The following is a 27,183-nucleotide window of genomic DNA, read 5'->3' as shown; positions in this document are numbered from 1 at the left end:
ATTTTAATTTCCCTAAGCTATAGGACCATAAGTGGAAGTGCCCTAGGCTGTGTTGCTTTGTTTTTTAGATGTTTCAGGAAACACCATACACTTCTCCAAAGTGGCTGTTGGCAATTTACATCCTGCCCAGCAGCATAACAATGCTCCCAGTTCTCCATGGCCTCTCCTGCCTTTCTGGATTTTACACTTTTTTCAGATGGCCATTTTGACGGGGGGGCAGTGAGACTTCATTTTAGTGCAGATTTCTTTGCAAGCTTGCTTGGTTGGCCAAAAAGGGCGTATGCGTTTTTTCCTGAATATATTCAGGAAAAAACGCATACGCCCTTTTCGGCCAAGTGCATCATTGTGGACATTCTGCCTCTTTTCCTATGCTTTACATGCAATTCCAGTCTACCTCCTGAAATCGGTTTCCTGCAATTCTGCCCCAGTTTCAAGTCCTCTTGGCAGCCTTACTTCAAAATATTTTTGGACGATAGCTGTCATTTATAACTCTGCAGGTTTGTGAATGATAGTGCCCCTGAGCTCCTTTCTTCAACTCGCTTTCTTGTGAGCTGTCCGCAACACCGCAGGATTGCTTCAGGCCCTAGTGTAGTTCCGGCACGGCACGCTGAGCCTTTGGTTAATTCCTCTTCCTGGTGGGAAATGAGAGTTAAATTTGCCCGTCCAGACACCTCCAGCTAGTCTCTCATTTGTTCTCCCTATTCCTGTTCATCTTACGCAGAAATTACTAACTGGGCCAAACAGGAGTTTAAAGGCACTGACTCTCCAAGTGGGGACAGTGTTAGTAAAGCGTCGGAAATGTTGCACCCGAGTACCAGGGGACGAAAACTGAGACACATTTGAACACGTTTCCCGATCACACGGTGGATCATACTCTGGGTTACACATGCATGTTTTAGCTGAAAGAATAATCCCTTAAACCTGGAGAGTTGAGACCCATGGAATGGGTACCATGAAACATGACTTCAAAGGGTCTGCATTTGCTCACCAAACCTCACCAATCCTATCACCGTAGCGTTTATGCCACTGTACAGACGCTTGACTCTTTCGGAGACATATAAATCCATAGGTTTTAAGATTTTTACTAGTCAGGTATATTCTTAGGCGTTTAATATGGGGTGTTGAGTCCACTTCGTTGAGCAAGGAGTAACCCTTGTCTGTTACATATTTGGCTTATGGAAAGGTAACTGTGCTAATTTCAATCTCTGGTTTTATGCAGCACCCCAACTCACCTTTCCCCTTAAGCAAGCATAAGTTGGTTTTCTACATTTGAGACCCTGTTCTGTTTTGTAATTCAGTTCCTGTGTAGCCAAGTTTACATTCCGTGTAGTAGAGATATCTTATGATGTTTCTTTTTCTGTGTGACTTATTTCACTTAGAATCATCTTACCTGAATCCACTCATTATGCTGCTACGGGCCTGATGACATAGATTGCATTGCTGAGTGATATTGCATTGTACATAAGTACCACAACTTCTTTATCCATTTTTTGCTTTCTGTGATATTGAACTTGTACCGTAAATGAGGTTCTTGTAAACAGAGCCGTCCCAAACTTTGGGGTGGCTGTGTCTTTTTGATTTTAATTTCCCTAAGCTATAGGACCATAAGTGGAAGTGCCCTAGGCTCTGTTGCTTTGTTTTTTAGATGTTTCAGGAAACACCATACACTTCTCCAGAGTGGCTGTTGGCAATTTACATCCCGCCCATCAGCATAACAAGGCTCCCAGTTCTCCATGGCCTGTCCTGCCTTTCTGGATTTTACACTTTTTTCAGATGGCCCTTTTGACCGGGGGGCAGTGAGACGTCATTGTAGTGCAGATTTCCTTTGCAAGCTTGCTTGGTTGGCCAAAAAGGGCGTATGCGTTTTTTCCTGAATATTCATTAAAAAACGCATACGCCATTTTTGGCCAAGTGCATCATTGTGGACTTTCTGCCTCTTTTCCTATGCTTTACATGCAATTCCAGTCTACCTCCTGAAATCGGTTTCCTGCAATTCTGCCCTGTTTTCAAGTCCTCTTGGCAGCCTTACTTCAATATATTTTTGGACGATAGCTGTCATTTATAACTCTGCATGTTTGTGAATGACAGTGCCCCTGAGCTCCTTTCTTCAACTCGCTTTCTTGTGATCTGGCCGCAACACCGCTGGATTGCTTCAGGCCCTAGTGTGGTTCCGGCATGGCACGCTGAGCCTTTGGTTAATTCCTCTTCCTGGTTGGAAATGAGAGTTAAATTTGCCCGTCCAGACACCTCCAGCTAGTCTCTCATTGGTTCTCCCTATTCCTGTTCATTTTCCGCAGAAATTGCAAACTCGGCCAAACAGGAGTTTAAAGGCAGTGACTCTCCAAGTGGGGAGAGTGTTAGTAAAGCGTCTGGATTGTTGCACCCGAGTACCAGGGGACAAAAACTGAGACACATTTGAACACGTTTCCCGATCACATGGTGGATCATACTCTGGGTTCCACATGCATGTTTTAGCTGAAGGAAGAATCCCTTAAACCTGGAGAGTTGAGACCCATGGAATGCGTAATATGCAATATGACTTTGAAGGGTCTGCATTTGCTCACTGAACCTCACCAATCCTATCACTGCTGCGTTTATGCTGCTGTACACACGCTTGATTCTCTTTCGGAGACATATAAATCCATAGGTTTTCAGATTCTTACTAGTCAGGTATATTCTTAGGCGTTTAATATGGGGTGTTGAGTCCACTTCGTTGAGCAAGGAGTAGCTCTTGTCTATTACATATTTGGCTTATGGAACGGTACCTGTGTTTATTTCAATCTCTGGTTTTATGCAGCACCCCAACTCACCTTTCCCCTTAAGCAAGCATAAGTTGGTTTTCTGCATTTGTGACCCTGTTCTGTTTTGTAATTCAGTTCCTGTGTAGCCAAGGTTACACCCGGTGTAGTAGTGATATCTTATGATGTTTCTTTTTCTGTGTGACTTATTTCACTTAGAATCATCGTACCTGAATCCACTCATTATGCTGCTACGGGCCTGATGACATAGATTTCATTGCTGAGTGATATTGCATTGTACGTAAGTACCACAACGTCTTTATCCATTTTTTGCTTTCTGCGATATTGAATTTGTACCGTAAACGAGGTTCTTGTAAACAGAGCCGTCCCAAACTTTGGGGTGGCTGTTTCTTTTTGATTTTAATTTCCCTAAGCTATAGGACCATAAGTGGAAGTGCCCTAGGCTGTGTTGCTTTGTTTTTTAGATGTTTCAGGAAACACCATACACTTCTCCAAAGTGGCTGTTGGCAATTTACATCCTGCCCAGCAGCATAACAATGCTCCCAGTTCTCCATGGCCTCTCCTGCCTTTCTGGATTGTACACTTTTTTCAGATGGCCCTTTTGACCGGGGGGCAGTGAGACTTCATTGTAGTGCAGATTTCTTTGCAAGCTTGCTTGGTTGGCCAAAAAGGGCGTATGCGTTTTTTCCTGAATATATTCAGGAAAAAACGCATACGCCCTTTTTGGCCAAGTGCATCATTGTGGACGTTCTGCCTCTTCTCCTATGCTTTACATGCAATTGCAGTCTACCTCCTAAAATCGGTTTCCTGCAATTCTGCCCCAGTTTCAAGTCCTCTTGGCAGCCTTACTTCAATATATTTTTGGATGATAGCTGTCATTTATAACTCTGCAGGTTTGTGAATGATAGTGCCCCTGAGCTCCTTTCTTCAACTCGCTTTCTTGTGAGCTAGCCGCAACACCGCAGGATTGCTTCAGGCCCTACTGTGGTTCTGGCATGGCACGCTGAGCCTTTGGTTAATTCCTCTTCTTGGTTGGAAATGAGAGTTAAATTTGCCCGTCCAGACACCTCCAGCTAGTCTCTCATTGGTTCTCTCTATTCCTGTTCATTTTCCGCAGAAATTGCAAACTCGGCCAAACAGGAGTTTAAAGGCACTGACTCTCCAAGTGGGGAGAGTGTTAGTAAAGCGTCTGGAATGTTGCACCCGAGTACCAGGGGACGAAAACTCAGACACATTTGAACACGTTTCCCGATCACATGGTGGATCATACTCTGGGTTCCACATGCATGTTTTAGCTGAAGGAAGAATCCCTTAAACCTAGAGAGTTGAGACCCATGGAATGGGTACCATGCAATATGACTTCAAAGGGTCTGCATTTGCTCACCGAAATTCACCAGTCCTATCACTGCTGCGTTTATGCTGCTGTACACACGCTTGATTCTCTTTCGGAGATATATAAATCCATAGGTTTTAATATTCTTACTAGTCAGGTATATTCTTAGGCGTTTAATATGGGGTGTTGAGTCCACTTCGTTGAGCAAGGAGTAGCTCTTGTCTATTACATATTTGGCTTATGGAACGGTATCTTTGCTAATTTCAATCTCTGGTTTATGCAGCACCCCAACTCACCTTTCCCCTTAAGCACGCATAAGTTGGTGTTCTACATTTGAGACCCTGTTCTGTTTTGTAATTCAGTTCCTGTGTAGCCAAGTTTACATTCCGTTTAGTAGTGATATCTTATGATGTTTCTTTTTCTGTGTGACTTATTTCACTTAGAATCATTGTACCTGAATCCACTCATTATGCTGCTACGGGCCTGATAACATAGATTTCATTGCTGAGTGATATTGCATTGTACATAAGTACCACAACTTCTTTATCCATTTTTCACTTTCTGTGATATTGAACTTGTACCGTAAACGAGGTTCTTGTAAACAGAGCCATCCCAAACTTTGGGGTGGCTGTGTCTTTTTGATTTTAATTTCCCTAAGCTATAGGACCATAAGTGGAAGTGCCCTAGGCTCTGTTGCTTTGTTTTTTGGATGTTTCAGGAAACACCATACACTATTCCAGAGTGGCTGTTGGCAATTTACATCCCGCCCATCAGCATAACAAGGCTCCCAGTTCTCCATGGCCTCTCCTGCCTTTCTGGATTTTACACTTTTTTCAGATGGCCCTTTTGACCGGGTGGCAGTGAGACTTCATTGTAGTGCAGATTTCCTTTGCAAGCTTGCTTGGTTGGCCAAAAAGGGCGTATGCGTTTTATCCTGAATATATTCAGGAAAAAACGCATACGCCCTTTTTGGCCTAGTGCATCATTGTGGACGTTCTGCCTCTTTTCCTATGCTTTACATGCAATTCCAGTCTACCCCCTGAAATCGGTTTCCTGCAATTCTGCCTTGCTGTCAGTGCCTCTTCATAGCCTTACCTCAGTATACTTTTGGAAAATAGTTGGCCTTTATAACTCTGCAGGTTTTTGAATTGCAGTTGCCCTTAGTTCCATTTTTCAGCTCTTATTTTTGTGATCTTGCCTCATATCCACAGGATTTCTTCAGGCCCTATTCTTCTTCTGGGGCTCCTTGCTGTGCCTTTGGTTAATTCTTCTTCCTATGTGAAATTAGAGTGACATGTGGCCATTGAAACCGCTACAGCTATTTTCTCACTGGTTCCCCCTATTCCCATTCATCCTCTGCACTAACTGCAGACTGTGCGATACCGGAACTTAAAGGCATTGACTCTCCATGTGGGGATGTTGTTAGTAAAGGTGCTGGAATGTTGCTCCGGAGCCCCAGGAGAGGAAAATGAGGTGCGTTTTAGAAACCTTTCCTGATCATATGGTATACCATCTGCTGGATTTCCCATGCATGGTTTAGCTGTAGGAAGATTCCCTTCAACCTGGAGTGTTGGGACCCTTGGAATGAGTAGCATGAAGTATTGCATTAAACTGTCAGCAGTTGCTCACCAAAGCTCACCAATCCTCTCAGCCCCAAGTGTCCAGCCTTATGTCTTATCCAGCTGTGGGTTTATATGTGGTCATTCCAGGTTGCATCACAGCCCCTGAGCGAATTTTGTAAGAATTTTTCTCTCTTTCATTGTTTCTGCGTTTTGGTTTTAAAATTTATTTCTATAATGGGGTTTAGCTCATTTTCACTGCTGTGTTTGTGCTGCTCTGCACACACTTGATTCCCTTATGGAGATATATCAATATATGGGTTTTAAGATTCTTATTACTCAGATATATTTCTCTGCGGTGTATAGGGTGTGTTGAGGCCAGTTCATTGAGCAAGGTGTAGATCTTGTCTAATACCTATTTGGTTTATTGAACGGTATCTGTGCTAATTTCAAACTCTGGTTTTATGCATCACCCCACCTCTCCTTTCCCCTTAAGCTGACATAAGTGTGTTTTCTAAATGTGAGACACTGTTCTGTTTTGTAATTCATTTTTTGTGCAGCCATATTTATCCTCCCTCTATAAGTGATATCTTATGATATGTTTCTTTTTCTGTTTGACTTATTTCAAGTAGTATTATCGGACCTAAATCCACTCTTTATCCTTCTACTAGGCTTATTACATTGATTTCATGGTGAAGAGATATTCCATTGTACATAAGTACCACATTTTCTTTATCCATTGTTCTCTTTCCTGGGATATTTAAGGTGTACTGAAGTTGAGGTTCTTGTAAACAGAGTAGCCCTAAACTGTGGTGTGCTTGTGTCTTGTTGATTTTTAGACTTCCCTAGATATACTCCCGTGATTGGAAGTGCCCTATGCTCTGTAGCTCTGTTTTTTAGATGATTTCGGAACCACCATACACTTCTCCGGAGTGGCTCTCGGCAGTTCACACACTGTCCATCAGCGTCTAAAGGCTCCCTGTTCTCCATGGCCTGTCCTGCATTTCTGGTTTTTACAATTTTTTCGGATGGCGCTTTTGACCGGTGGGAAATGAGACTTCTTTGTTGTGCACATTTGCATTGCTTGCTTGCTTGGTTGCCCATAAAGTGCGTATGCGTTTTTTCCTGGATATATTCAGGAAAAAACGCATACTCCCTTTTGGGCCAACTGCATCATTGTCGAAATTCTGCCGCTTTTCATGTGCTTTAAAGACGAGTCCAATCTATCTCTTGAAATCTGTTTCTTGCAATTCTGTCTTGCATTCAGATCCTCTTCTTTGCCTTACCTCAACATATTTTTGGACGTTAGTTTTCATTTATAACTCTGCAGGTTTGTGAATTGCAGTGACCCTGAGCTCCATTTTTTAAGTTGCTCTTTTGTGAGCTGGCCTCAAAGCTACAGGATTGCTTCAGGCCCTATTTTGGCTCCGGCGAGGCAGGCTGAGCCTTTTTTTAATTCTTATTCTTAATGGGAAATTAGAGTGACATGTGCCCGTCCAAACCCCTACAACTATTCTCTCATTGGTTCCCCCTCTTCCCGTTCATCCTCCTCACAATTTGCAAAATGTGTGAAACAGAAGTTTAAATGTGCTGATTCTCTAAGTGGGGAGATTCTAAGTAACGTGGCTGGAATGATGAACAGGAGCACCAGGAGAGGATAAATGAGGTGCATTTTAGACACATCTCCCGATCACATGGTGTACAGTCCTCTGGGTTTTCCATGCATGTTTTAGCTGTAGGAAGATTCCTTGAACCTGCAGATTTGGGACCCATTGAATGGGTACCAGGTAGTATTACTTTAAAGGGTGTGCATTTCCTCACCCAACCTCACATTTCTCTTAGCACGAACAGTTTCCAGCCTTATGTCTCATCCTGCTGTGGGTCTAGATGTGTTCAATCCATGTTGCATCACCGTCCCTGAGGTAAGGTTGTAAGAGGTTTTCTCTGTCTCTCTGTCATTTATTTTTTTCAATTTATTACTATATTGGTTACAGCTGATTTTCAAAGCTCTGTTTCTTGCTGCTGTACATCCACTTGATTCACGTACAGAGAGACATCAATAAATTCTTTTTCAGATTCTTACCAGTCATAGATATTCTTTTCCAGTGACTTGAGTGTGCTGAGTGCAGTTCTTTTAGCTACCATGTAGGCCTTGTTGATTATCAGTTTGGTATTTGGAATGGTATCTTTGCTAATTTCAACCTCCTGGATGATGCCTCACCCCTCCCCACCTTTCCCGTTTAGCAGCCTTACGCGTGTTTTCTACATATTTGACTATGTTTTTGTTTTGTAATTTATTTCATGTGTAGCCATTTTGGATTCCACCTTTAAGTGATATCTTATGATACGTGTCTTTTTCTTTTTGAATTATGTCACTTAGAATGATCATACGTAACTCCTCCGGAGTTGTTACAACTGGCCATATTTCATTGATTTCCAGGCTGAGTAATATTCCACTCTACATAAGTACCACATCTCTATCCATTTTTTCCCTCCAGAGACATTTAAGTTATATCCTAGTCGAGGATCTTTTAAACAGAGAGGCAGTAAACATTAGGGTGCCTGTGTCCTCTCGATTTTTGTTTTTCCCAAGATATACGCCCATGAGTGCAAGTGCCCTATGCTCTGTAGCTCATTTTTTAGATGCTTTAGTAAACACAATACACTTCTCCAGAATGGCCGTTGGCAATATACATTTCCACTATAAGCCTCACAGGGCTCCCTCTTCTCCTTGCCCTGTCCTGCATTTCTGGTGTTTACACTTTATGAGGATGGCTCTTCTGACTGATGCGAAGTGATATCTTTTGTAGTATTGATTTCCAGTGCCCACCTGTTTGGTTGGCTAAAAAAGTGTATGCCCTTTTCTTGAATATATACAGAAAAAAACGCATACAGCCTTTTTGGCCAACTGCAATGTTGGCAATGTTCAGCCCCTTTTCTTGTGCTTAATGGCGAGTCCTTTCTACCTCCTCAAATCCCTTTCCTGCCATTCTCCCTTGCTTACCAATCCTTTTCTCTGACTTTCCTCAAGACATTTTTCAGTGATAGATATTTTCAACTCTGCAGTTTCATGAATTTTACTGCCCCTGAGTTCCATTGTTCAACTTGTGTTTATGGGAACTGGCCACAAAGCAGTGGGATTTCCTCAAGCCCTATACTGTTTCCATGGGCAACCCTAGCCTTTGGTCAATTCATCTTCCTGATTGGAAATTAGAGTGACATGTGCCTGTCTGAACACCTAGGACTTGTCTCTCATTGTTCCTCATCCTTCCGCTTCATCCTCTGGACAAATTCCAAACTGTACGCAACAGGATGTTGACAGTGCTGACATCTCCAAGTGGGGAGACTGTTAGTAAAGACGCTGGACGGGTGAACCCGAGCACCAGGAGATGAGATGAGATGCCTTTTCCAAACTCTTCCCGATCAGACGGTATACCATCCTCTGGGTGTGACAGACATGTTTTAGCAGTAGGAAGAGTCCCATTCATGTAAGGAGAACACCAGGGCTTTTTCAAAATCAGTGTCTCCCTGAAACCCAAACTGGGGAATTTTTTAAGCTACGGCTACACATATGTTCATTAAGGGCCTTGGGAAGTAGGCAGAGTCCAAACTTTAGATGATTGAAGTCTTCAGGGTCAGAAGCACTCACCACCGGCTTCCCTTAGGTTACACTTTAACTGTCATTGATAGATGATGTCAATAAAAATATCTATTCTTTTTCCGATTATTTCCCCTTATAGGTTATTGCAAAATATTGAGTGTAGTTCCCTGTGCTATACAGTAGTTCCTTGTTGAAGATCTATTTTATACATAGCAGTGTGTATGTGTTAATTCCAAACTGTTAATTTATCCCTCCTCCCACCTTTCCCCTTTGGTAATAATAAATTATAAGATTTTATACTTCTCAGAAATGGGGGAGCTGAAAGAGAGGTATCATTTTCAATGGAAAAGCATTTAAAACAAGATTGAAGCTTTAACCAAGATTATTAGATGTACATCCTTGGAAAGAAATCACTTCATTTCTCTAATATTGACCTGACAAATAAGACAAACCTTTTCACTGAACTTGCTTATAATAAAGTGATGGAAATATCAAATGGAAGTGTTAGAAACATCTTATTTTACCCGAGCCTTATAAACTGTTCTATGTTAACTACAGTTTGGCTCACACATCTGTTCATTGAAGTTACAATAGTCTCAATTTCTGTAACTGATCCTCCAGAGTGGACCCCAACAAGTGTCCCCCTGCCCAGTGTCATTGGGGCCAACAGATCGAGACTGAGTTTGGTTCACAAGCAAAGGAAACTTTATATTTTGATCAGAGAATGGAGAGGTGAGAGCATGCACTACCCCGTGGGCTGTGGGCTGGGCTGCTGTGTAGAGATCCTGTGAGAGTCAGTGGGAGGGAGGGGGCGGAGCTCTCGAGGGCCGGGTTGGCTGCAGCTCAGGCTCTATATCTCGGAGTCTGCACTGGGCCCCAGGAGCTGAGGTGTCGACCCAGCCATTCTGCACTAGGAAATCTGGTCTGAAGTGCCGGGTGTGGAACCTCTGCATGCGGGACCCTAGGAGCACGTGAAATTAGACAAAGCACAAAGGATAAAAAAGGTCAGACTTGACTTTATTGCCCAGATTCTATTTTTATCTCCCAGGGATTTTTAATGGGCTTTGCTGGGGACAAACCCCTCCTCTGCCTTTTGTCCCGTTCCTCATTCTTGGAGTGCTGAGGGTGCAGACCCTTCTTCTGTAACTGCTGAGTGCTGAGTTGGGAGCCCTCATACCAGGGGACGAGGGTCAGAACTTCTCCCCAGCAGCCTCCAGGTGACGTTGATTGGCCCCAGGACCCCTGCCTCCCTGCTCGTCCGCCTGAGCACCAGCATTGGAAGTGTTATAGATTCTAATGACCTTTAAGGGTCCAGGAAAGAGATGTGCAGAGACGCTGTGGGGGCCGATTTCACCCCGCCCCACATTTGTTCGGCCACCTTTGGCTGACCGTTTCTGCCAGCCTAGATGCTCTGACCAGTAGTCTGCTCTTTCTTCAATTAGGCCCCTGAATTAACGTAAAAACAGCACCAGGTGTCAGAGCCCTGCCCGCTCAACTCCCAGACAGTCCAGGGTCAGTGGTGATCAAGGACCATGATGGCCACTGAGTCAACAGCCTTTTGAAGTAAACAGGAGTCCAGCCGGTCTTATTGGCCACCATCATCACGGTGTCTGTAGGCTTTTCTATGGTGACAGTGTGATATACGGTTCCCCCGCCAAGATTATTAGCTCCCCTCCGGGTGCAGTAAGTCCTGCAAGCAGTAGTCTACTCCTTCGGGACACACTATTGTTGTTTTATGAGAGAAACTCCAGGTCAAGTGATGTTCACACGAGTCGTCATGGTGCCCTGTTGCCCCCGGTTATCTCTCTGGATGTTGGAGTTGGAGGGCCTCCTCACTCGAGGTCGGTGTGCCCACGGAGCGAACCCTGCAACTTCAGGGCATGGCTGGTGATTAGGATCACCACGTGGGGTCCTTTTCCCTTAGGAGGGAGGTGGCCTTTTGGGCTGCTGATTTCCAGGTTTTTAGATACCGCCAGTATCTTGGCCAGATGTGGCAGTGGGCCAAGCCCCTTGGTGACTGTAGTTTATCCTACCTGGATGGCATTCTTGCATTGTTCCATTTCAAGTGGTCCCAGTTTTTACACTAATTATCCAATGGCAATTCACCTTTCACCAGGAATGTAAAGGTCAAAGGGTTTAGCTCAATTAGGGAGTTCCAGGGCAAGGGTCTGAATTGACTGCTCTTTCCATTCTTGAAAGGCCACTTCTGGATTCTGTTCAAAAGGATCATCATCTTTTCCTTTCAGTGTTTCATATAGAGGCCCAGCTAGTAGACTGTAGTTAGGGATCCAGAAGCAGCAAACCCTGGCCTCCCCAGGAACCCCTAAGCTGTCTTCTAGTTTTAGAAAGGGGTAAGGCTGCAAATGGTTTCTTCCCTTTCCTGGGATGGGCTTCTCTGACCTTGTGTGAGAATGAAGCCCAGGCAGGTCACCGCAGTCTGTGATATTTGAGCTTTTTCTTGGACAACTTCTATCCTTTATTGGCTTGGTAGTTCAGAGGCCTCCTTAGTAGGGCTGGCGATCAGAATGTCATCTGCATATTGAAGGAGGGTTTCCTTTTCCAGAGGTAGAACTTTTCGGTCTTTAGCTAAGCTTTCCCCAAAGATGGTGTGGGAATTTTTGAACCCTTGGGGCAAGATGGCCCGGAAGTATTGTTTTAGTTGTATGTTGAGTCCTGCCACTCACAAGCCAAAATTTCTTGTGACTCTGGGACTAATGGAATACAAAAGAAGGCATCATTGAAGACTAATACAGAATACCATGTCCTGGTGGTTGGTAGAATGACCAGCAGGGTGTAGGAATCAGGAGCAACTGGAGGTATGTCCTCGGTGGCTTCACTGACTGTCCTGACATCCTTTACCAGGTCCCCAGCAGCCCATGGGGCTCTCGTGGTCAGGCCAATCCCAGGATATGGAGCTCTCCTGGGCAGGTACCCCACCCCCAACCCAGCCCACGGGGCTCTCATGGTCAGGCCCCTCCCAGGATACAGAGCTACCCTTGCAGGTACCGTGGCAGGGCTAGGCACACAGGAACCGTGCACATAGCCCTCATTGCAGAGCACCCCCAGCTCACCTGTCACTCAGAGCTGACACAGAGCACCTCAGAGCAAGACTTGAACTAACAAACAGCAGCTCCGACAGGTCTGTGACCCTGGGCATCTCTCTGTGTGGCCTCCCTCCACCTGGTCTTCCAGAGACTTCCACTGCACCCAGGGCACCAGGCCTCTGTCTCCAACCACCACCCATCCCTCCTCTCCCTGACTCCTGGGTTCCTCTCATTAGGAGAGGGTTTTCTTGAAGTTATCTCCCACTCATGGGCCAGATAAAATGATTAGAAAACAAGCCAAAGCTGCAGCCCCTTGTCTATCCTGACTCTCAGGAGCCCACACCTGTTCCTTGGACCTGGCCGGTTCAGCAAGTTCCATTTTCTGCAACTGTGAGCCCCTGAGGGGTGATGATTGGCTGACCTGGGCAGCCTTACCTTGCCGGCCAGCCCTCCGCCGGTGTGCCTGGGTTGAGATCAATATAAATACCACTCCAGGAAGCAAGAGCCCCTGCAGCTGTGCCTGACGCCATTTTCTCTGCCCTGTCAGCAGTCTCGGGGCTGGGCTGGTGGGAGGGAGTGAGAGGCCACGGCTTTGTGGGTGGCCCAGTGTGAGTGGGGCTCTGCTGGACTTTCTGCAGCAGTTGCCAGGCTGCCACCTGCTAAAGAAGAGGATGTGTCACCCATACCTGCTGCTGGAATTTCTCCCTGGGCAGAGGTGAGGAAGGAAAAAAGCAGTGGGGGCAGGGACAGGACGGGTATCTCAGGCAGGGAAATGGAAATCTTCCAGAAGAGCACCCAGGGCCAGGACCATCCTGGCTGGCCTGCAGGCACCAAGTCAGCTGGCATGCTGTCACTCGTGTGGCTCTATGGCCCTTCCTCTAGGCTTTCAAGTCCTTGTATATATTCAGGTGTTTTACCTGGGAAGGGTGGGAACAGTTCAGCAGCAACTGGCCTGGGGCTCAGCTCACGTTTACTCACAGATGCCTCGGCACGGTGTCCCAGCTTTGCAATGAGGACGCTTGTTGTGTGGGGGCTGCTGGCTGAATGGGAGACGATTCCCCACCATTGACCAACTTCAGAATTGTTTACAACTGGAGCAAGTGCCCTGATACGGTTTTCCTCTGAGTAACTGGTGGGTTCTGTTTTTTTTTTTTTTTTCTCTTTTTCGTTTTTGGTTCAAGGTAGATTTTATTCCTCTTTTTTGTATTTACAGATATAAGCATGGAAATAATTTATTCATATAGATACATGTATGTGAAGGGAATAATTGCTTTTTCTGTTTTATATTTTAAATTTTATTTCTTTTTAATTTTGAATTTTATTTTATATTTTTATACAGCAGGTTCTTATTGGTTATCTATTTTATGCATATAAATGTTTACATGCCAATCCCAATCTCTCAACTCCTCCCACCACCACCCCCCCAAGAGCTTTCCGCCGTTGTTGTCCATACGATTGTTGTCTACATCTGTTGCTCTATTTATGCCTTGCAAAACGGTTAATCTGTACAGTTTTTCTAGGTTCCACATATATGCATGAATATACAAGATTTGTTTTTCTCTTTCTGACTTACTTCACTCTGTATGACAGTCTCTAGATCCATCGACGTCTCTACAAATGACCCAATTTCATTCCTTTCATGGCTTAGTAATATTCCATTTTATATATGTACCACATCTTTATGCATTCGTCTGTCTGTGGGCATTTAGGTTGCTTCCATTACCTCGATATTGTAAATAGTGATGCAATGAACATTGCGGTGAAAGTCTCTTTTTGATTTATGGTTTTGTCTGGGTATATGTCCAATATTGGGATTGCTGTATCATATGGTAATTCTATTATTAGTTTCTTAAGAAACTCCATATTGTTCTCCATAGTGACTGTATCAATTTATATTCCCAAAAATAGTGGAAGAGGCTTCCTTTTCTCCACACCCTTTCCAGCATTTGTCGTTTGTAGATTTTCAGATGATGCCCATTCTAACAGGTGTGAGGTGATACCTCATTGTTGAGTCCATTTCGTTGAGCAAGGGGTAGGTCTTGTCTATTACATATTTGGCTTATGGAACGGTATCTGTGCTAATTTCAAACTCTGGTTTTATGCAGCACCCCAACTCACCTTTCCCCTTAAGCAAGCATAAGTTGGTTTTCTAAACTTGAGACCCTGTTCTGTTTTGTAATTCAGTTCATGTGTAGCCAAGTTTACATTCCATGCATTAGTGATACCTTATGATGTTTCTTTTTCTGTGTGACTTATTTCACTTAGAATCATCGTGCCTCAATCCACTCATTATGCTGGTACAGGCCTGGTGACACAGATTTCATTGCTGAGTGGTATTCTGTTGTCCGTAAGTACCGCAACTTCTTTATCAATTATTTGTTCTCTGGGATATTTAACTTGTACTTTAGAAGAGGTTCCTGTAAACAGAGCCGTCCCAAATTTTGGGGTGGCTGTGTCTTTTTGATTTTAATTTCCCTAAGCTATAGGACCATAAGTGGAAATGCCCTAGACTCTGTTGCTTTGTTTTTCAGATGTATCAGGAAACACCATACACTTCTCCAGAGTGGCTGTTGGCAATTAACATCCCAACCATCAGCATAACAAGGCTCCCAGTTCTCCATGGCCTGTCCTGCCTTTCTGGATTTTACACTTTTCTCAGATGGCCCTTTAGACCGGGGGGAAGTGACACTTCATAGTAGTTCAGATTTCCATTGCAAGCTTGCTTGGTTTGCCAAAAAGGGCGTATGTGTTTTTTCCTGAATATATTCAGGAACAAACTCATACGCCCTTTTTTGCCAAGTGCATCATTGTCGATGTTCTGCCTCTTTTCCTATGCTTTAAATGCAAATCCGGTCTACCTCCTGAAATCGGTTTCCTGCAATTCTGCCCCGCTTTCAAGTCCTCTTCGCAGCCTTACTTCAATATATTTTTGGACGATAGCTGTCATTTATAACTCTGCAGGTTTGTGAATTACAGGGCCCCTGAGCTCCTTTCTTCAACTCGCTTTCTTGTGAGCTGGCCGCAAACCCGCAAGACTGCTTCAGGCCCTAATCTGCTTGTGGCAGGGCATGCTGAGCCTTTGGTTAATTCCTCTTCCTGGTGGGAAATGAGTGTTAAATATGCCCGTCCAGACACCTACCTCACTCTCAACCCCTTGATGATGTGGGTCCTCTGATTTGTGGCCACCTTTGCTGGGTTCCTCACCTTTCGATGATGTGGCCCCACTAGTGTGAGGACACTCCTGCCTGGTTCTCATCCACGTGGTTATGTGGACCCCCTGGTGAGAGTCTGTTCCTGGCTGTGTTCCTCACCCACCTGTGAGGGAGACCCTCTGCTGATAGGTCACTCCTGCATGGCTGGCACACATTGCCTTGGTGAAGTCAGCCGTGTGGTGGCAGTTGGAGCGTGCTGGGAATCTGCTCCCCCCGGTGATGAGGGCCCTCTTGGGTCAGGCCCTAACTGCTGGGCTCACCAACTTTTCTTAGTGAGCCCAGTGATGCTTTGGCACTCCTCTTAGGATCCCATCTCCATGGGGATGTGGGCCTTCTGCTCTGAGGTCCCAACGGCTGGGTTGTTCACATTTTCATGATGTGGGCTCTCTGGTGTTAGTTCACAGAGGCCTGGATCCCATAGCCTCTGTGCTCTTGGCCACCTGCTGGGAGGTTCCAACTGCTGGATTCCTCACTTTTTTAATTTTTTGGGCCCTCTGTTGTGAGGATCCTCTTGCCTGACTCACTCCCAGCCCCTTCGTGATGTGTGTCGTCTGGTTTGAGGTCACATGTGCTGGGTTCCTCACCTTTCGATGATGTGGGACCAATGGTCTTAGGAGACTCCTGCCTGGTTCACATCCCCTTGGTGATGTGGGCCCTCTGTTGAGAGTCTGATCCTGGCTGGGTTCCTCACCCATCTGTGAGGTGGGCCGTCTGCTGTGAGGTCACTCCTGCCTGGCTTGCTCACCTCGCCTTGTGGACATGAGCCCTCTGGTGGCACTTGGAGCCTGCTGGGAGCTTCCTCCCCTCGGTGATGAGGGCCCTCTGGCGTCAGGCCCTAACTGCTGGGCTCCCCACGTTTTGTGATGTGCGCCCAGTGATGCGAGGACACTCCAGCCAGGTTCACATCCCCATTGGGATGTGGGCCTTCTGCTCTGAGGTCCCAACGCCTGGGTTGCTCACAGTTTCATGATGTGGGCTCTCTGCTGTTAGTTCACTCCTGCCTGCATCCCATAGCTTCTGTGCTCTCGGCCGCCTGCTGGGAGGTTCCAACTGCTGGATTCCTCACCTTTCATATTCTTTGGGCCCTCTGTTTTTAGGCTACTCCTGCCTGCCTCACTCCCATTCCCTTTGTGATATGTGTCCTCTGATTTGAGGCCACATGTGCTGGGTTCCGCACCTTTCGATGATGTGGCCCCACTGGAGGGAAGACAGTCCTGACTGGTTCCCATCCCCTTGCTGATGTGGGCCCTCAGGTGAGCGTCTGATCCTGGCTGCATTCCTCACCCTTCTGTGAGGTGGGCCCTCTGCTGTGAGGTCAATCATGCCTGTCTGGCACATGTCACCTTGGCGACGTGGGCCCTCTGGTGGCAGTTGGAGTGTGCTGGGATCCTCCTCCCCTCGGTTATGAGGGCCCTCTTGCCTTAGGCCATAACTGCTGGGCTCCCCACATTTTCTGATGTGCGCCAAGTGAGTGAGGACACTCTTGCCAGGTTCCCATCCCCATGCGGATATGGGCCTTCTGCTCTGAGGTCAAAACGGCTGGCTTGCTCACAGTACCATGATGTGGGCCCTCTGCTGTGAGTTCACTCCGGCAAGGATCCCTTATCATCGGTGCTCTGAGCCACCTGCTGGGAGGTTCCAACTGCTGGATTCCTCAACTTTTTTATTCTATGTGCCCTCTGTTGTGAGGCTCCTCCTGCCTGCCTCACTGCCAGCCCCTTGGTGATGACTGTCCTATGGCTTGAGGCCACATGTGCTGCGTTCCTCACCTTTCGATGATGTGGCCCCACTCGTGTGAGGACACTCCTGCCTGGTTCCCATCCCCTTGGTGAGGTGGGCCCTCTCGCGAGAGTCTAATCCTGGCTGGGTTCCTCAACGTTCTGTGAGGTAGGCCCTCTGCTGTGAGGTCACTCCTGCCTGGCTGGCACACGTCACCTTGGAGACGTGAGCCCTCTGGTGGCAGTTGGAGCATGCAGGGTGCCTCCTCCTCTCGGTGATGACGGCCCTCTGGCGTCAGGCCCTAAATGGTGGGCTCCCCACATTTTCTGATGTGCGCCCAGTGGTGCGAGGACACTCCAGCCAGGTTCCCATTCCCATGGGGATGTGGGCCTTCTGCGCTGAGGTCCCAACGCCTGGGTTGCTCACAGTTTTATGATGTGGGCCCTCTGCTGTGAGTTCACTGTGGCCTGGATCCCATAGCCTCGGTGTTCTGGGCCGCCTGCTGGAAGGTCTAAATGCTGGAATCCTCACGTTTTTTATATTATGTGCCCTGTGTTGTGAGGCTACTCCTGCCTGCTTCACTCCAAGGCCCTTGGTGATGTGGGTCCTCTGGTTTGAGGACACATGTGCTGGGTTCCTCACCTTAAGATGATGAGGCCCCACTGGTGTGAGGATAATCCTGACTGGTTCCCATCCCCTTTGTGATGTGGGCCCTCTGGTGAGAGTCTGATCCTGGCTGGGTTCCTCACCCATCTGTGAGGTGGGCCCTCTACTATCAGGTAACTCTTGCCTGGCTTGCTCACCTCGCCTTGTTGACATGAGCCCTCTGGTGGCACTTGGACCCTGCTGGGAGCCTCCTCACCTCTCTGGTGAGGGCCCTCTGACGTCAGGCCCTAACTGCTGGGCTCCCCAACTTTTCTTAGTGAGCCCAGTGATGCTCGGGCACTCCTCTTAGGTTTCCATCTCCATGGGGATGTGGGCGTTCTTCTCTGAGGTTCCAACGGCTGGGTTGATCACAATTTCATGATGTCGGCTCTCTGGTGTTAGTTCACTGTGGCCTGTATCCCATAGCCTCTGTGCTCTTGGCCGCCTGCTGGGAGGTTCCAACTGCTCGATTCCTCAACTTTTGTATTCTATGGGTCCTGTGTTGTTATGCTCCTCCTGCCTGCCTCACTCGCAACCCCTTCGTGATGTGGGTCTTCTGGTTTGAGGCCACATGTACTGGGTTCCGCAACTTACAATGATGTGGCCCCACTGGTGTGAGGACACTCCTGCCTGGTTCCCATCCCCTTGGTGATGTGGGCCTTCTGGTGACAGTCTTATCCTGGCTGGGTTCCTCACTCTTCTGTGAGGTAGGCCCTCTGCTGTGAGGTCAATCCTGCCTGACTTGAACACATCACCTTGGTGATGTGGGCCCTCTGTTGGCACATGGAACCTGCTGGGAGCCTCCTGCCCTCGGTGATGATGGCCCTCTAACATCAGGCCCTAACTGCTGGGCTCCCCACGTTTTCTGATGTGAGCCCAGTGATGCCAGGACACTCCTGTCAGGTTCCCATCCCCATGGGGATGTGGGCTTTCTGCTCTGAGGTCCCAACGCCTGGGTTGCTCACAGTTTCATGATGTGGGCTCTCTGCTGTTAGTTCACTCCTGCCTGCATCCCATAGCTTCTGTGCTCTCGGCCGCCTGCTAGGAGGTTCCAAATGCTGGATTCCTCACCTTTTTTATTCTTTGGGCCCTCTGTTTTTAGGCTACTCCTACCTGCCTCACTCCCATCCCCTTTGTGATGTATGTCCTCTGATATGAGGCCACATGTGCTGGGTTCCTCACCTTTCGATGATGTGGCCCCACTGGTGGGAGGACAGTCCTGACTGGTTCCCATCCCCTTGGTGTTGTGGGCCCTCTGGTGAGAGTCTCATCCTGCCTCGGTTCCTCACCCTTCTGTGAGATAGGCCCTCTGCTGTGAGGTCACTACTGCCTGGCTGGCGCATGCCACCTTGTAGACGTGGGCCCTCTGTTGGCAGTTGGAACCTGCTGGGAGTCTCCTCCCCTCAGTTATGAGGGCCCCCTTGCGTCAGGCCCTAACTGCTGGGCTCCTAACATTTTCTGATATGTGCTAAGTGGTGCGAAGCCACTCCTACCAGGTTCCCATCCCAATGGGGATGTGGGCCTTCTGTTCTGAGGTCCCAACGGCTGGGCTGCTCACAGGTTCATGATGTGGGCCCTCTGCTGTGAGTTCACTGCGGCCTGGATCCCATAGCCTCGGTGCTCTGGGCCACTTTCTGGTAGGTTCCAACTGCTGGATTCCTCAACTTTTACATTCTATGGACCCTGTGTTGTGAGGCCGGTCCTGCCAGCCTCATTCCGAACCCCTTGGTGATGTGGTTCCTGTGGTTTGAGGCTACATGTGCTGGGATCCTCACCTTTCGATGATGTTGTCCCACTGGTGTGGGGACACTCCTGCCTGGTTCCCATCCCCTTGGTGATGTGGGCCCTCTGGTGAGAGTCTGATCCTGGCTGTGTTCCTCACCCTTCTGTGAGGTGGGCCCTCTGCTGTGAGGTCACTCCTGCCAGGCTGGCACACATCGCCTTGGCGACGTTGGCCCTCTGGTGGCAGCTGGAGCCTGCTGGGAGCCTCCTCCCCTCAGTTATGAGAGCTCTGGATAAAACACATATGCCCTTTTTTGCAAAGTGCATTATTTTCCAAGTTCTGTCTCTTTTCCCGTGTACCTTCTGAAATCGGTTTCCAGCAATTCTGCCCCGCATTCAAGTCATCTTCGCAGCCTTACTTCAGTATAATTTTGGATGATAGCTGTCATTTATAACTCCGCAGGTTTGTGAACTACAGTGCACCTCAGCTCCTTTCTTCAACTCGCTTTCTTGTGAGCTGGCCACAAAACCGCAGGACCTCTTCAGGCCCTAACCTAGTTCGAGAACGGCATGCGGAGCCTTTGGTTCATTCCTCTTCCTGGTGGGAAATGAGAGTTAAATTTGCCCGTCCAGACACCTCCAGCTAGTCTCTCATTGGTTCTCCCTATTCCTGTTGATTTTCCGAAGGAATTGCAAACTGGGCCAAACAGGAGGTTAAAGGCACTGACTCTCCAAGTGGGGAGAGTGTTAGTAAAGCGTCTGGAATGTTGCACCCGAGTACCAGGGGACGAAAACTGAGACACATTTGAACACGTTTCCCGAACGCACGGTGGATCATACTCTGGTTCCACATGCATGCTTTAGCTGAAGGAAGAATCCCTTAAACCTGGAGAATTGAGACCCATGGAATGGATACCATGTAATATGACTTCAAAGGTTCTGCATTTGCTCACCGAACCTCACCAATCCTATCACTGCTGCTTTTATGCCGCTGTACACACACTTGATTCTCTTTCGGAGACATATAAATCCATAGGTTTTAAGATTCTTACTAGTCAGGTATATTCTTAGGCGTTTAATATGGGGTGTTGAGTCCACTTCGTTGAGCAAGGAGTAGCTCTTGTTATTACATATTTGGCTTATGGAACGGTATCTGTGCTAATTTGAATCTCTGGTTTTATGCAGCACCCCAACTCACCTTTCCCCTTCAGCAACCATAAGCTGGTTTTCTACATTTGAGACCCTGTTCTGATTTGTAATTCAGTTCCTCTGTAGCGAAGTTTACATTCCGTGTACTAGTGATATCTTATGATGTTTCTTTTTCTGTGTGACTTATTTCACTTAGAATCATCGTACCTGAATCCACTCATTATGCTGCTACGGGCCTGATGACATAGATTTCATTGCTGAGTGATATTGCATTGTACGTAAGTACCACAACTTCTTTATCCATATTTCGCTTTCTGTGATATTGAACTTGTACCGTAAACGAGGTTCTTGTAAACAGAGCCTTCCCAAACTTTGGGGTGGCTGTGTCTTTTTGATTTTAATTTCCCTAAGCTATAGGACCATAAGTGGAAGTGCCCTAGGCTCTGTTGCTTTGTTTTTTAGATGTTTCAGGAAACACCATACACTTCTCCAGAGTGGCTGTTGGCAATTAACATCCCACCCATCAGCATAACAAGGCTCCCAGTTCTCCATGGCCTGTCCTGCCTTTCTGGATTTTATACTTTTTTCAGGTGGCCCTTTTGAGCGGGGGCAGTGAGACTTCAATGTAGTGCAGATTTCCTTTTCAAGCTTGCTTGTTTGGCCAAAAAGGGCGTATGCGTTTTTTCCTGAATATATTCAGGAAAAAACGCATACGCCCTTTTTCGCCAAGTGCATCATTGTGGATATTCTGCCTCTTTTCCTATGGTTTACATGCAATTCCAGTCTACCTCCTGAAATCGGTTTCCTGCAATTCTGACCCACTTTCATGTCCTCTTGGCAGCCTTACTTAAATATATTTTTGGACGATAGCTGTCGTTTATAACTCTGCCGGTTTGTGAATTACAGTGCCACTAGGTTCCTTTCTTCAACTCGCTTTCTTTTGAGCTGGCCGCAACACCGCAGGATTGCTTCAGGCCCTAGTGTGGTTCCGGCATGGCATGCTGAGCGTTTGGTTAATTCCTCTTCCTGGTGGGAAATGAGAGTTAAATTTGCCCGTCCAGACACCTCCAGCTAGTCTCTCATTGGTTCTCCCTATTCCTGTTCATTTTCCGCAGAATTTGCAAACTGGGAGAAACAGGAGGTTAAAGGCACTGACTCTCCAAGTGGGGAGAGTGTTAGTAAAGCGTGTGGAATGTTGCACCCGAGTACCAGGATACGAAAACTGAGACACATTTGAACACGTTTCCCGATCACACGGTGGATCATACTCTGGGTTCCACATCCATGTTTTAGCTGAAAGAAGTATCCCTTAAACCTGGAGAGTTGAGACCCTATGAATGGGTACCATGCAATATGACTTCAAAGGGTCTGCATTTGCTCACCGAACCTCACCAATCCTATCACTGCTGCGTTTATGCCGCTGTACACACGCTTGATTCTCTTTCGGAGACATATAAATCCATAGGTTTTAAGATTCTTACTAGTCAGGTATATTCTTAGGCGTTTAATATGGGGTGTTGAGTCCACTTCATTGAGCAAGGAGTAGCTCTAGTCTATTACATATTTGGCTTATGGTACGGTATCTGTGCTAATTTCAATCTCTGGTTTTATGCAGCACCCCAACTCACCTTTCCCCTTAAGCAAGCATAAGTTGGTTTTCTACATTTGAGACCCTGTTCTGTTTTGTAATTCAGTTCCTGTGTAGCCAAGTTTACATTCAATGTAGTAGAGATATCTTATGATGTTTCTTTTTCTGTGTGACTTATTTCACTTAGAATCATCGTACCTGAATCCACTCATTATGCAGCTACGGGCCTGATGACATAGATTTCATTTTTGAGTGATATTGCATTGTACGTAAGTACCACAACTTCTTTATCCATTTTTCACTTTCTGTGATATTGAACTTGTACCGTAAATGAGGTTCTTGTAAACAGAGCCGTCCCAGATTTTGGGGTGGCTGTGTCTTTTTGATTTTAATTTCCCTAAGCCATAGGACCATAAGTGGAAGTGCCCTAGGCTCTGTTGCTTTGTTTTTAGATGTTTCAGGAAACACCATACACTTCTCCAGAGTGGCTGTTTGCAATTTACATCCCGCCCATCAGCATAACAATGCTCCCAGTATTCCATGGCCTGTCCTGCCTTTCTGGATTTTACACTTTTTTCAGATGTCCCTTTTGACCGGGGGGCAGTGAGACTTCATTGTAGTGCAGATTTCCTTTGCAAGCTTGCTTGGTTGGCCAAAAAGGGCGTATGCGTTTTTTCCTGAATATATTCAGGAAAAAACGCATACGCCCTTTTTGGCCAAGTGCATCATTGTGGACGTTCTGCCTCTTCTCCTATGCTTTACATGCAATTCCAGTCTACGTCCTGAAATCGGTTTCCTGCAATTCTGCCGCGCTTTCAAGTCCTCTTGGCAGCCTTACTTCAATATATTTTTGGACGATAGCTGTCATTTATAACTCTGCATGTTTGTGAATTACAGTGCCCCTGAGCTCCTTTCTTCAACTCGCTTTCCTATGAGCTGGCCGCAACACCGCAGGATTGCTTCAGGCCCTAGTGTGGTTCTGGCATGGCACGCTGAGCCTTTGGTTAATTCCTCTTCCTGGTGGGAAATGAGAGTCAAATTTGCCCGTCCAGACACCTCCAGCTAGTCTGTCACTGGTTCTCCCTATTCCTGTTGATTTTCCGAAGAAATTGCAAACTGGGCCAAACAGGAGGTTAAAGGCACTGACTCTCCAAGTGGGGAGAGTGTTAGTAAAGCGTCTGGAATGTTGCACCCGAGTACCAGGGGACGAAAACTGAGACACATTTGAAAACGTTTCCCAAACACATGGTGGATCATACTCTGGGTTCCACATGCATGTCTTAGCTGAAGGAAGAATCCCTTAAACCAGGAGAGTTGAGACCCATGGAATGGGTACCATGCAATATGACTTCAAAGGGTCTGCATTTGCTCACCGAACCTCACCAATCCTATCACTGCTACGTTTATGCCGCTGTACACATGCTTGATTCTCTTTCGGAGACATATAAGTCCATAGGTTTTAAGATTCTTACTAGTCAGGTATATTCTTAGGCATTTAATATGGGGTGTTGAGTCCACTTCGTTGAGCAAGGAGTAGCTCTTGTCTATTACATATTTGGCTTATGGAACGGTATCTGTGCTAATTTCAATCTCTGGTTTTATGCAGCACCCCAACTCACCTTTCCCCTTAAGGAAGCATAAGTTGGTTTTCTACATTTGGGACCCTGTTCTGTTTTGTAATTCAGTTCCTGTGTAGCCAAGTTTACATTCCATGTAATAGTGATATCTTATGATGTTTGTTTTTCTGTGTGACTTATTTCACTTAGAATCATCGTACCTGAATCCACTCATTATGCAGCTACGGGCCTGATGACATAGATTTCATTGCTGAGTGATATTGCATTGTACGTAAGTACCACAACTTCTTTATTCATTTTTCACTTTCTGTGATATTGAAATTGTACCGTAAATCAGGTTCTTGTAAACAGAGCCGTCCCAGATTTTGGGGTGGCTGTGTCTTTTGGATTTTAATTTCCCTAAGCCATAGGACCATAAGTTGAAGTGCCCTAGGCTCTGTTGCTTTGTTTTTTAGATGTTTCAGGAAACACCATACATTTCTCCAGAGTGGTTGTTGGCAATTTACATCCCGCCCATCAGCATAACAAGGCTCCAAGTTCTCCATGGCCTGTCCTGCCTTTCTGGATTTTACACTTTTTTCAGATGGCCCTTTTGACCGGGAGGCAGTGAGACGTCATTGTAGTGCAGATTTCCTTTGCAAGCTTGCTTGGTTGGCCAAAAAGGTCACATGCGTTTTTTCCTGAATATATTCAGGAAAAAACGCATACGCCCTTTTTGGCCAAGTGCATCATTGTGGACGTTCTGCCTCTTTTCCTATGCTTTACATGCAATTCCTGTCTACCTCCTGAAATCGGTTTACTGCAATTCTGCCGCGTTTTCAAGTCCTCTTGGCATCCTTACTTCAATATATTTTTGGACGATAGCTGTCATTTATAACTCTGCAGGTTTGTGAATTACAGTGCCCCTGAGCTCCTTTCTTCAACTCGCTTTCTTGTGAGCTGGCCGCAACACCGCAGGATTGCTTCAGGCCCTAGTGTGGTTCCGACACGGCACGCTAAGCCTTGGTTAATTAATCTTCCTCGTGGGAAATGAGAGTGAAATTTGCCCGTCAAGACACCTCCAGCTAGTCTCTCTTGGGTTCTCCCTATTCCTGTTCATTTTCCGCAGAAATTGCAAACTGGGCCAAACAGGAGGTTAAAGGCACAGACTCTCCAAGTGGGGAGAGTGTTAGTAAAGCGTCTGGAATGTTGCACCCGAGTACCAGGGGACGAAAACTGAGACACATTTGAACACGTTTCCCAATCACACGGTGGATCATACTCTGGGTTCCACATGCATGTTTTAGCTGAAGGAAGAATCCCTTAAATCTGGAGAGTTGAGACCCATGGAATTGGTACCATGCAATATGACTTCAAAGGGTCTGCATTTGCTCACCAAACCTCACCAATCCTATCACTGCGTGTTTATGCTGCTGTACACACGCTTGATTCTCTTTCGGAGACATATCAATCCATAGGTTTTAACATTCTTACAAGTCAGGTATATTCTTAGGCGTTTAATATGGGGTGTTGAGTCCACTTCGTTGAGCAAGGAGTAGCTCTTGTTATTACATATTTGGCTTATCTAACGGTATCTGTGCTAATTTCAATCTCTTGCTTTATGCAGCACCCCAACTCACCTTTCCCCTTAAGCAAGCATAAGTTGGTTTTCTACATTTGAGACCCTGTTCTGTTTTGTAATTCAGTTCCTGTGTAGCCAAGTTTACATTCCGTGTAGTAGTGATATCTTATGATGTTTCTTTTTCTGTGTGACTTATTTCACTTAGAATCTTTGTACCTGAATCCACTCATTATGCTGCTATGGGCCTGATGACATAGATTTCATTGCTGAGTGATATTGCATTGTACGTAAGTACCACAACTTCTTTATCCATTTTTCGCTTTCTGTGATATTGAACTTGTACCGTAAATGAGGTTCTTGTAAACAGAGCCATCCCAAACTTTGGGGTGGCTGTGTCTTTTTGATTTTAATTTCCCTAAGCTATAGGACCATAAGTGGAAGTGCCCTAGGCTCTGTTGCTTTGTTTTTTAGATGTTTCAGGAAACACCATACACTTCTCCAGAGTGGCTGTTGGCAATTTACATCCCGCCCATCAGCATAACAAGGCTCCCAGGTCTCCATGGCCTCTCCTGCCTTTCTGGATTTTACACTTTTATCAGATGGCCCTTTTGACCGGGGGGAAGTGAGACTTCATTGTAGTGCAGATTTCCTTTGCAAGCTTGCTTGGTTGGCCAAAAAGGGCGTATGGGTATTTTCCTGAATATATTCAGGAAAACACGCATACGCCCTTTTTGGCCAAGTGCATCATTGTGGACGTTCTGCCTCTTTTCCTATGCTTTACATGCAATTCCAGTCTACCTCCTGAAATCAGTTTCCTGCAATTCTGCTCCGCTTTCAAGTCCTCTTGGCAGCCTTACTTCAATATATTTTTGGGCGATAGCTGTCATATATAACTCTGCAGGTTTGTGAACAACAGTACCCCTGAGCTCCTTTCTTCAACTCCCTTTCTTGTGAGCTGGCCGCTACACCGCAGCATTTCTTCAGGCCCTAGTGTGGTTCCGGCACGGCACGCTGAGCCATTGGTTAAAACCTCTTCCTGGTGGGAAATGAGAGTTAAATTTGTCCATCCAGACACCTCCAGCTAGTCTCTCATTGGTTCTCCCTATTCCTGTTCATTTTCCGCAGAATTTGCAAACTGGGAGAAACAGGAGGTTAAAGGCACTGACTCTCCAAGTGGGGAGAGTGTTAGTAAAGCGTGTGGAATGTTGCACCCGAGTACCAGGATACGAAAACTGAGACACATTTGAACACGTTTCCCGATCACACGGTGGATCATACTCTGGGTTCCACATCCATGTTTTAGCTGAAAGAAGTATCCCTTAAACCTGGAGAGTTGAGACCCTATGAATGGGTACCATGCAATATGACTTCAAAGGGTCTGCATTTGCTCACCGAACCTCACCAATCCTATCACTGCTGCGTTTATGCCGCTGTACACACGCTTGATTCTCTTTCGGAGACATATAAATCCATAGGTTTTAAGATTCTTACTAGTCAGGTATATTCTTAGGCGTTTAATATGGGGTGTTGAGTCCACTTCATTGAGCAAGGAGTAGCTCTAGTCTATTACATATTTGGCTTATGGTACGGTATCTGTGCTAATTTCAATCTCTGGTTTTATGCAGCACCCCAACTCACCTTTCCCCTTAAGCAAGCATAAGTTGGTTTTCTACATTTGAGACCCTGTTCTGTTTTGTAATTCAGTTCCTGTGTA

The sequence above is a fragment of the Orcinus orca genome, chromosome 4 (assembly GCF_937001465.1).
Source record: "Orcinus orca chromosome 4, mOrcOrc1.1, whole genome shotgun sequence".
In the NCBI taxonomy this organism is placed as follows: Eukaryota; Metazoa; Chordata; class Mammalia; order Artiodactyla; family Delphinidae; genus Orcinus; species Orcinus orca.
Note: the sequence above shows the minus strand (reverse complement) of the source record.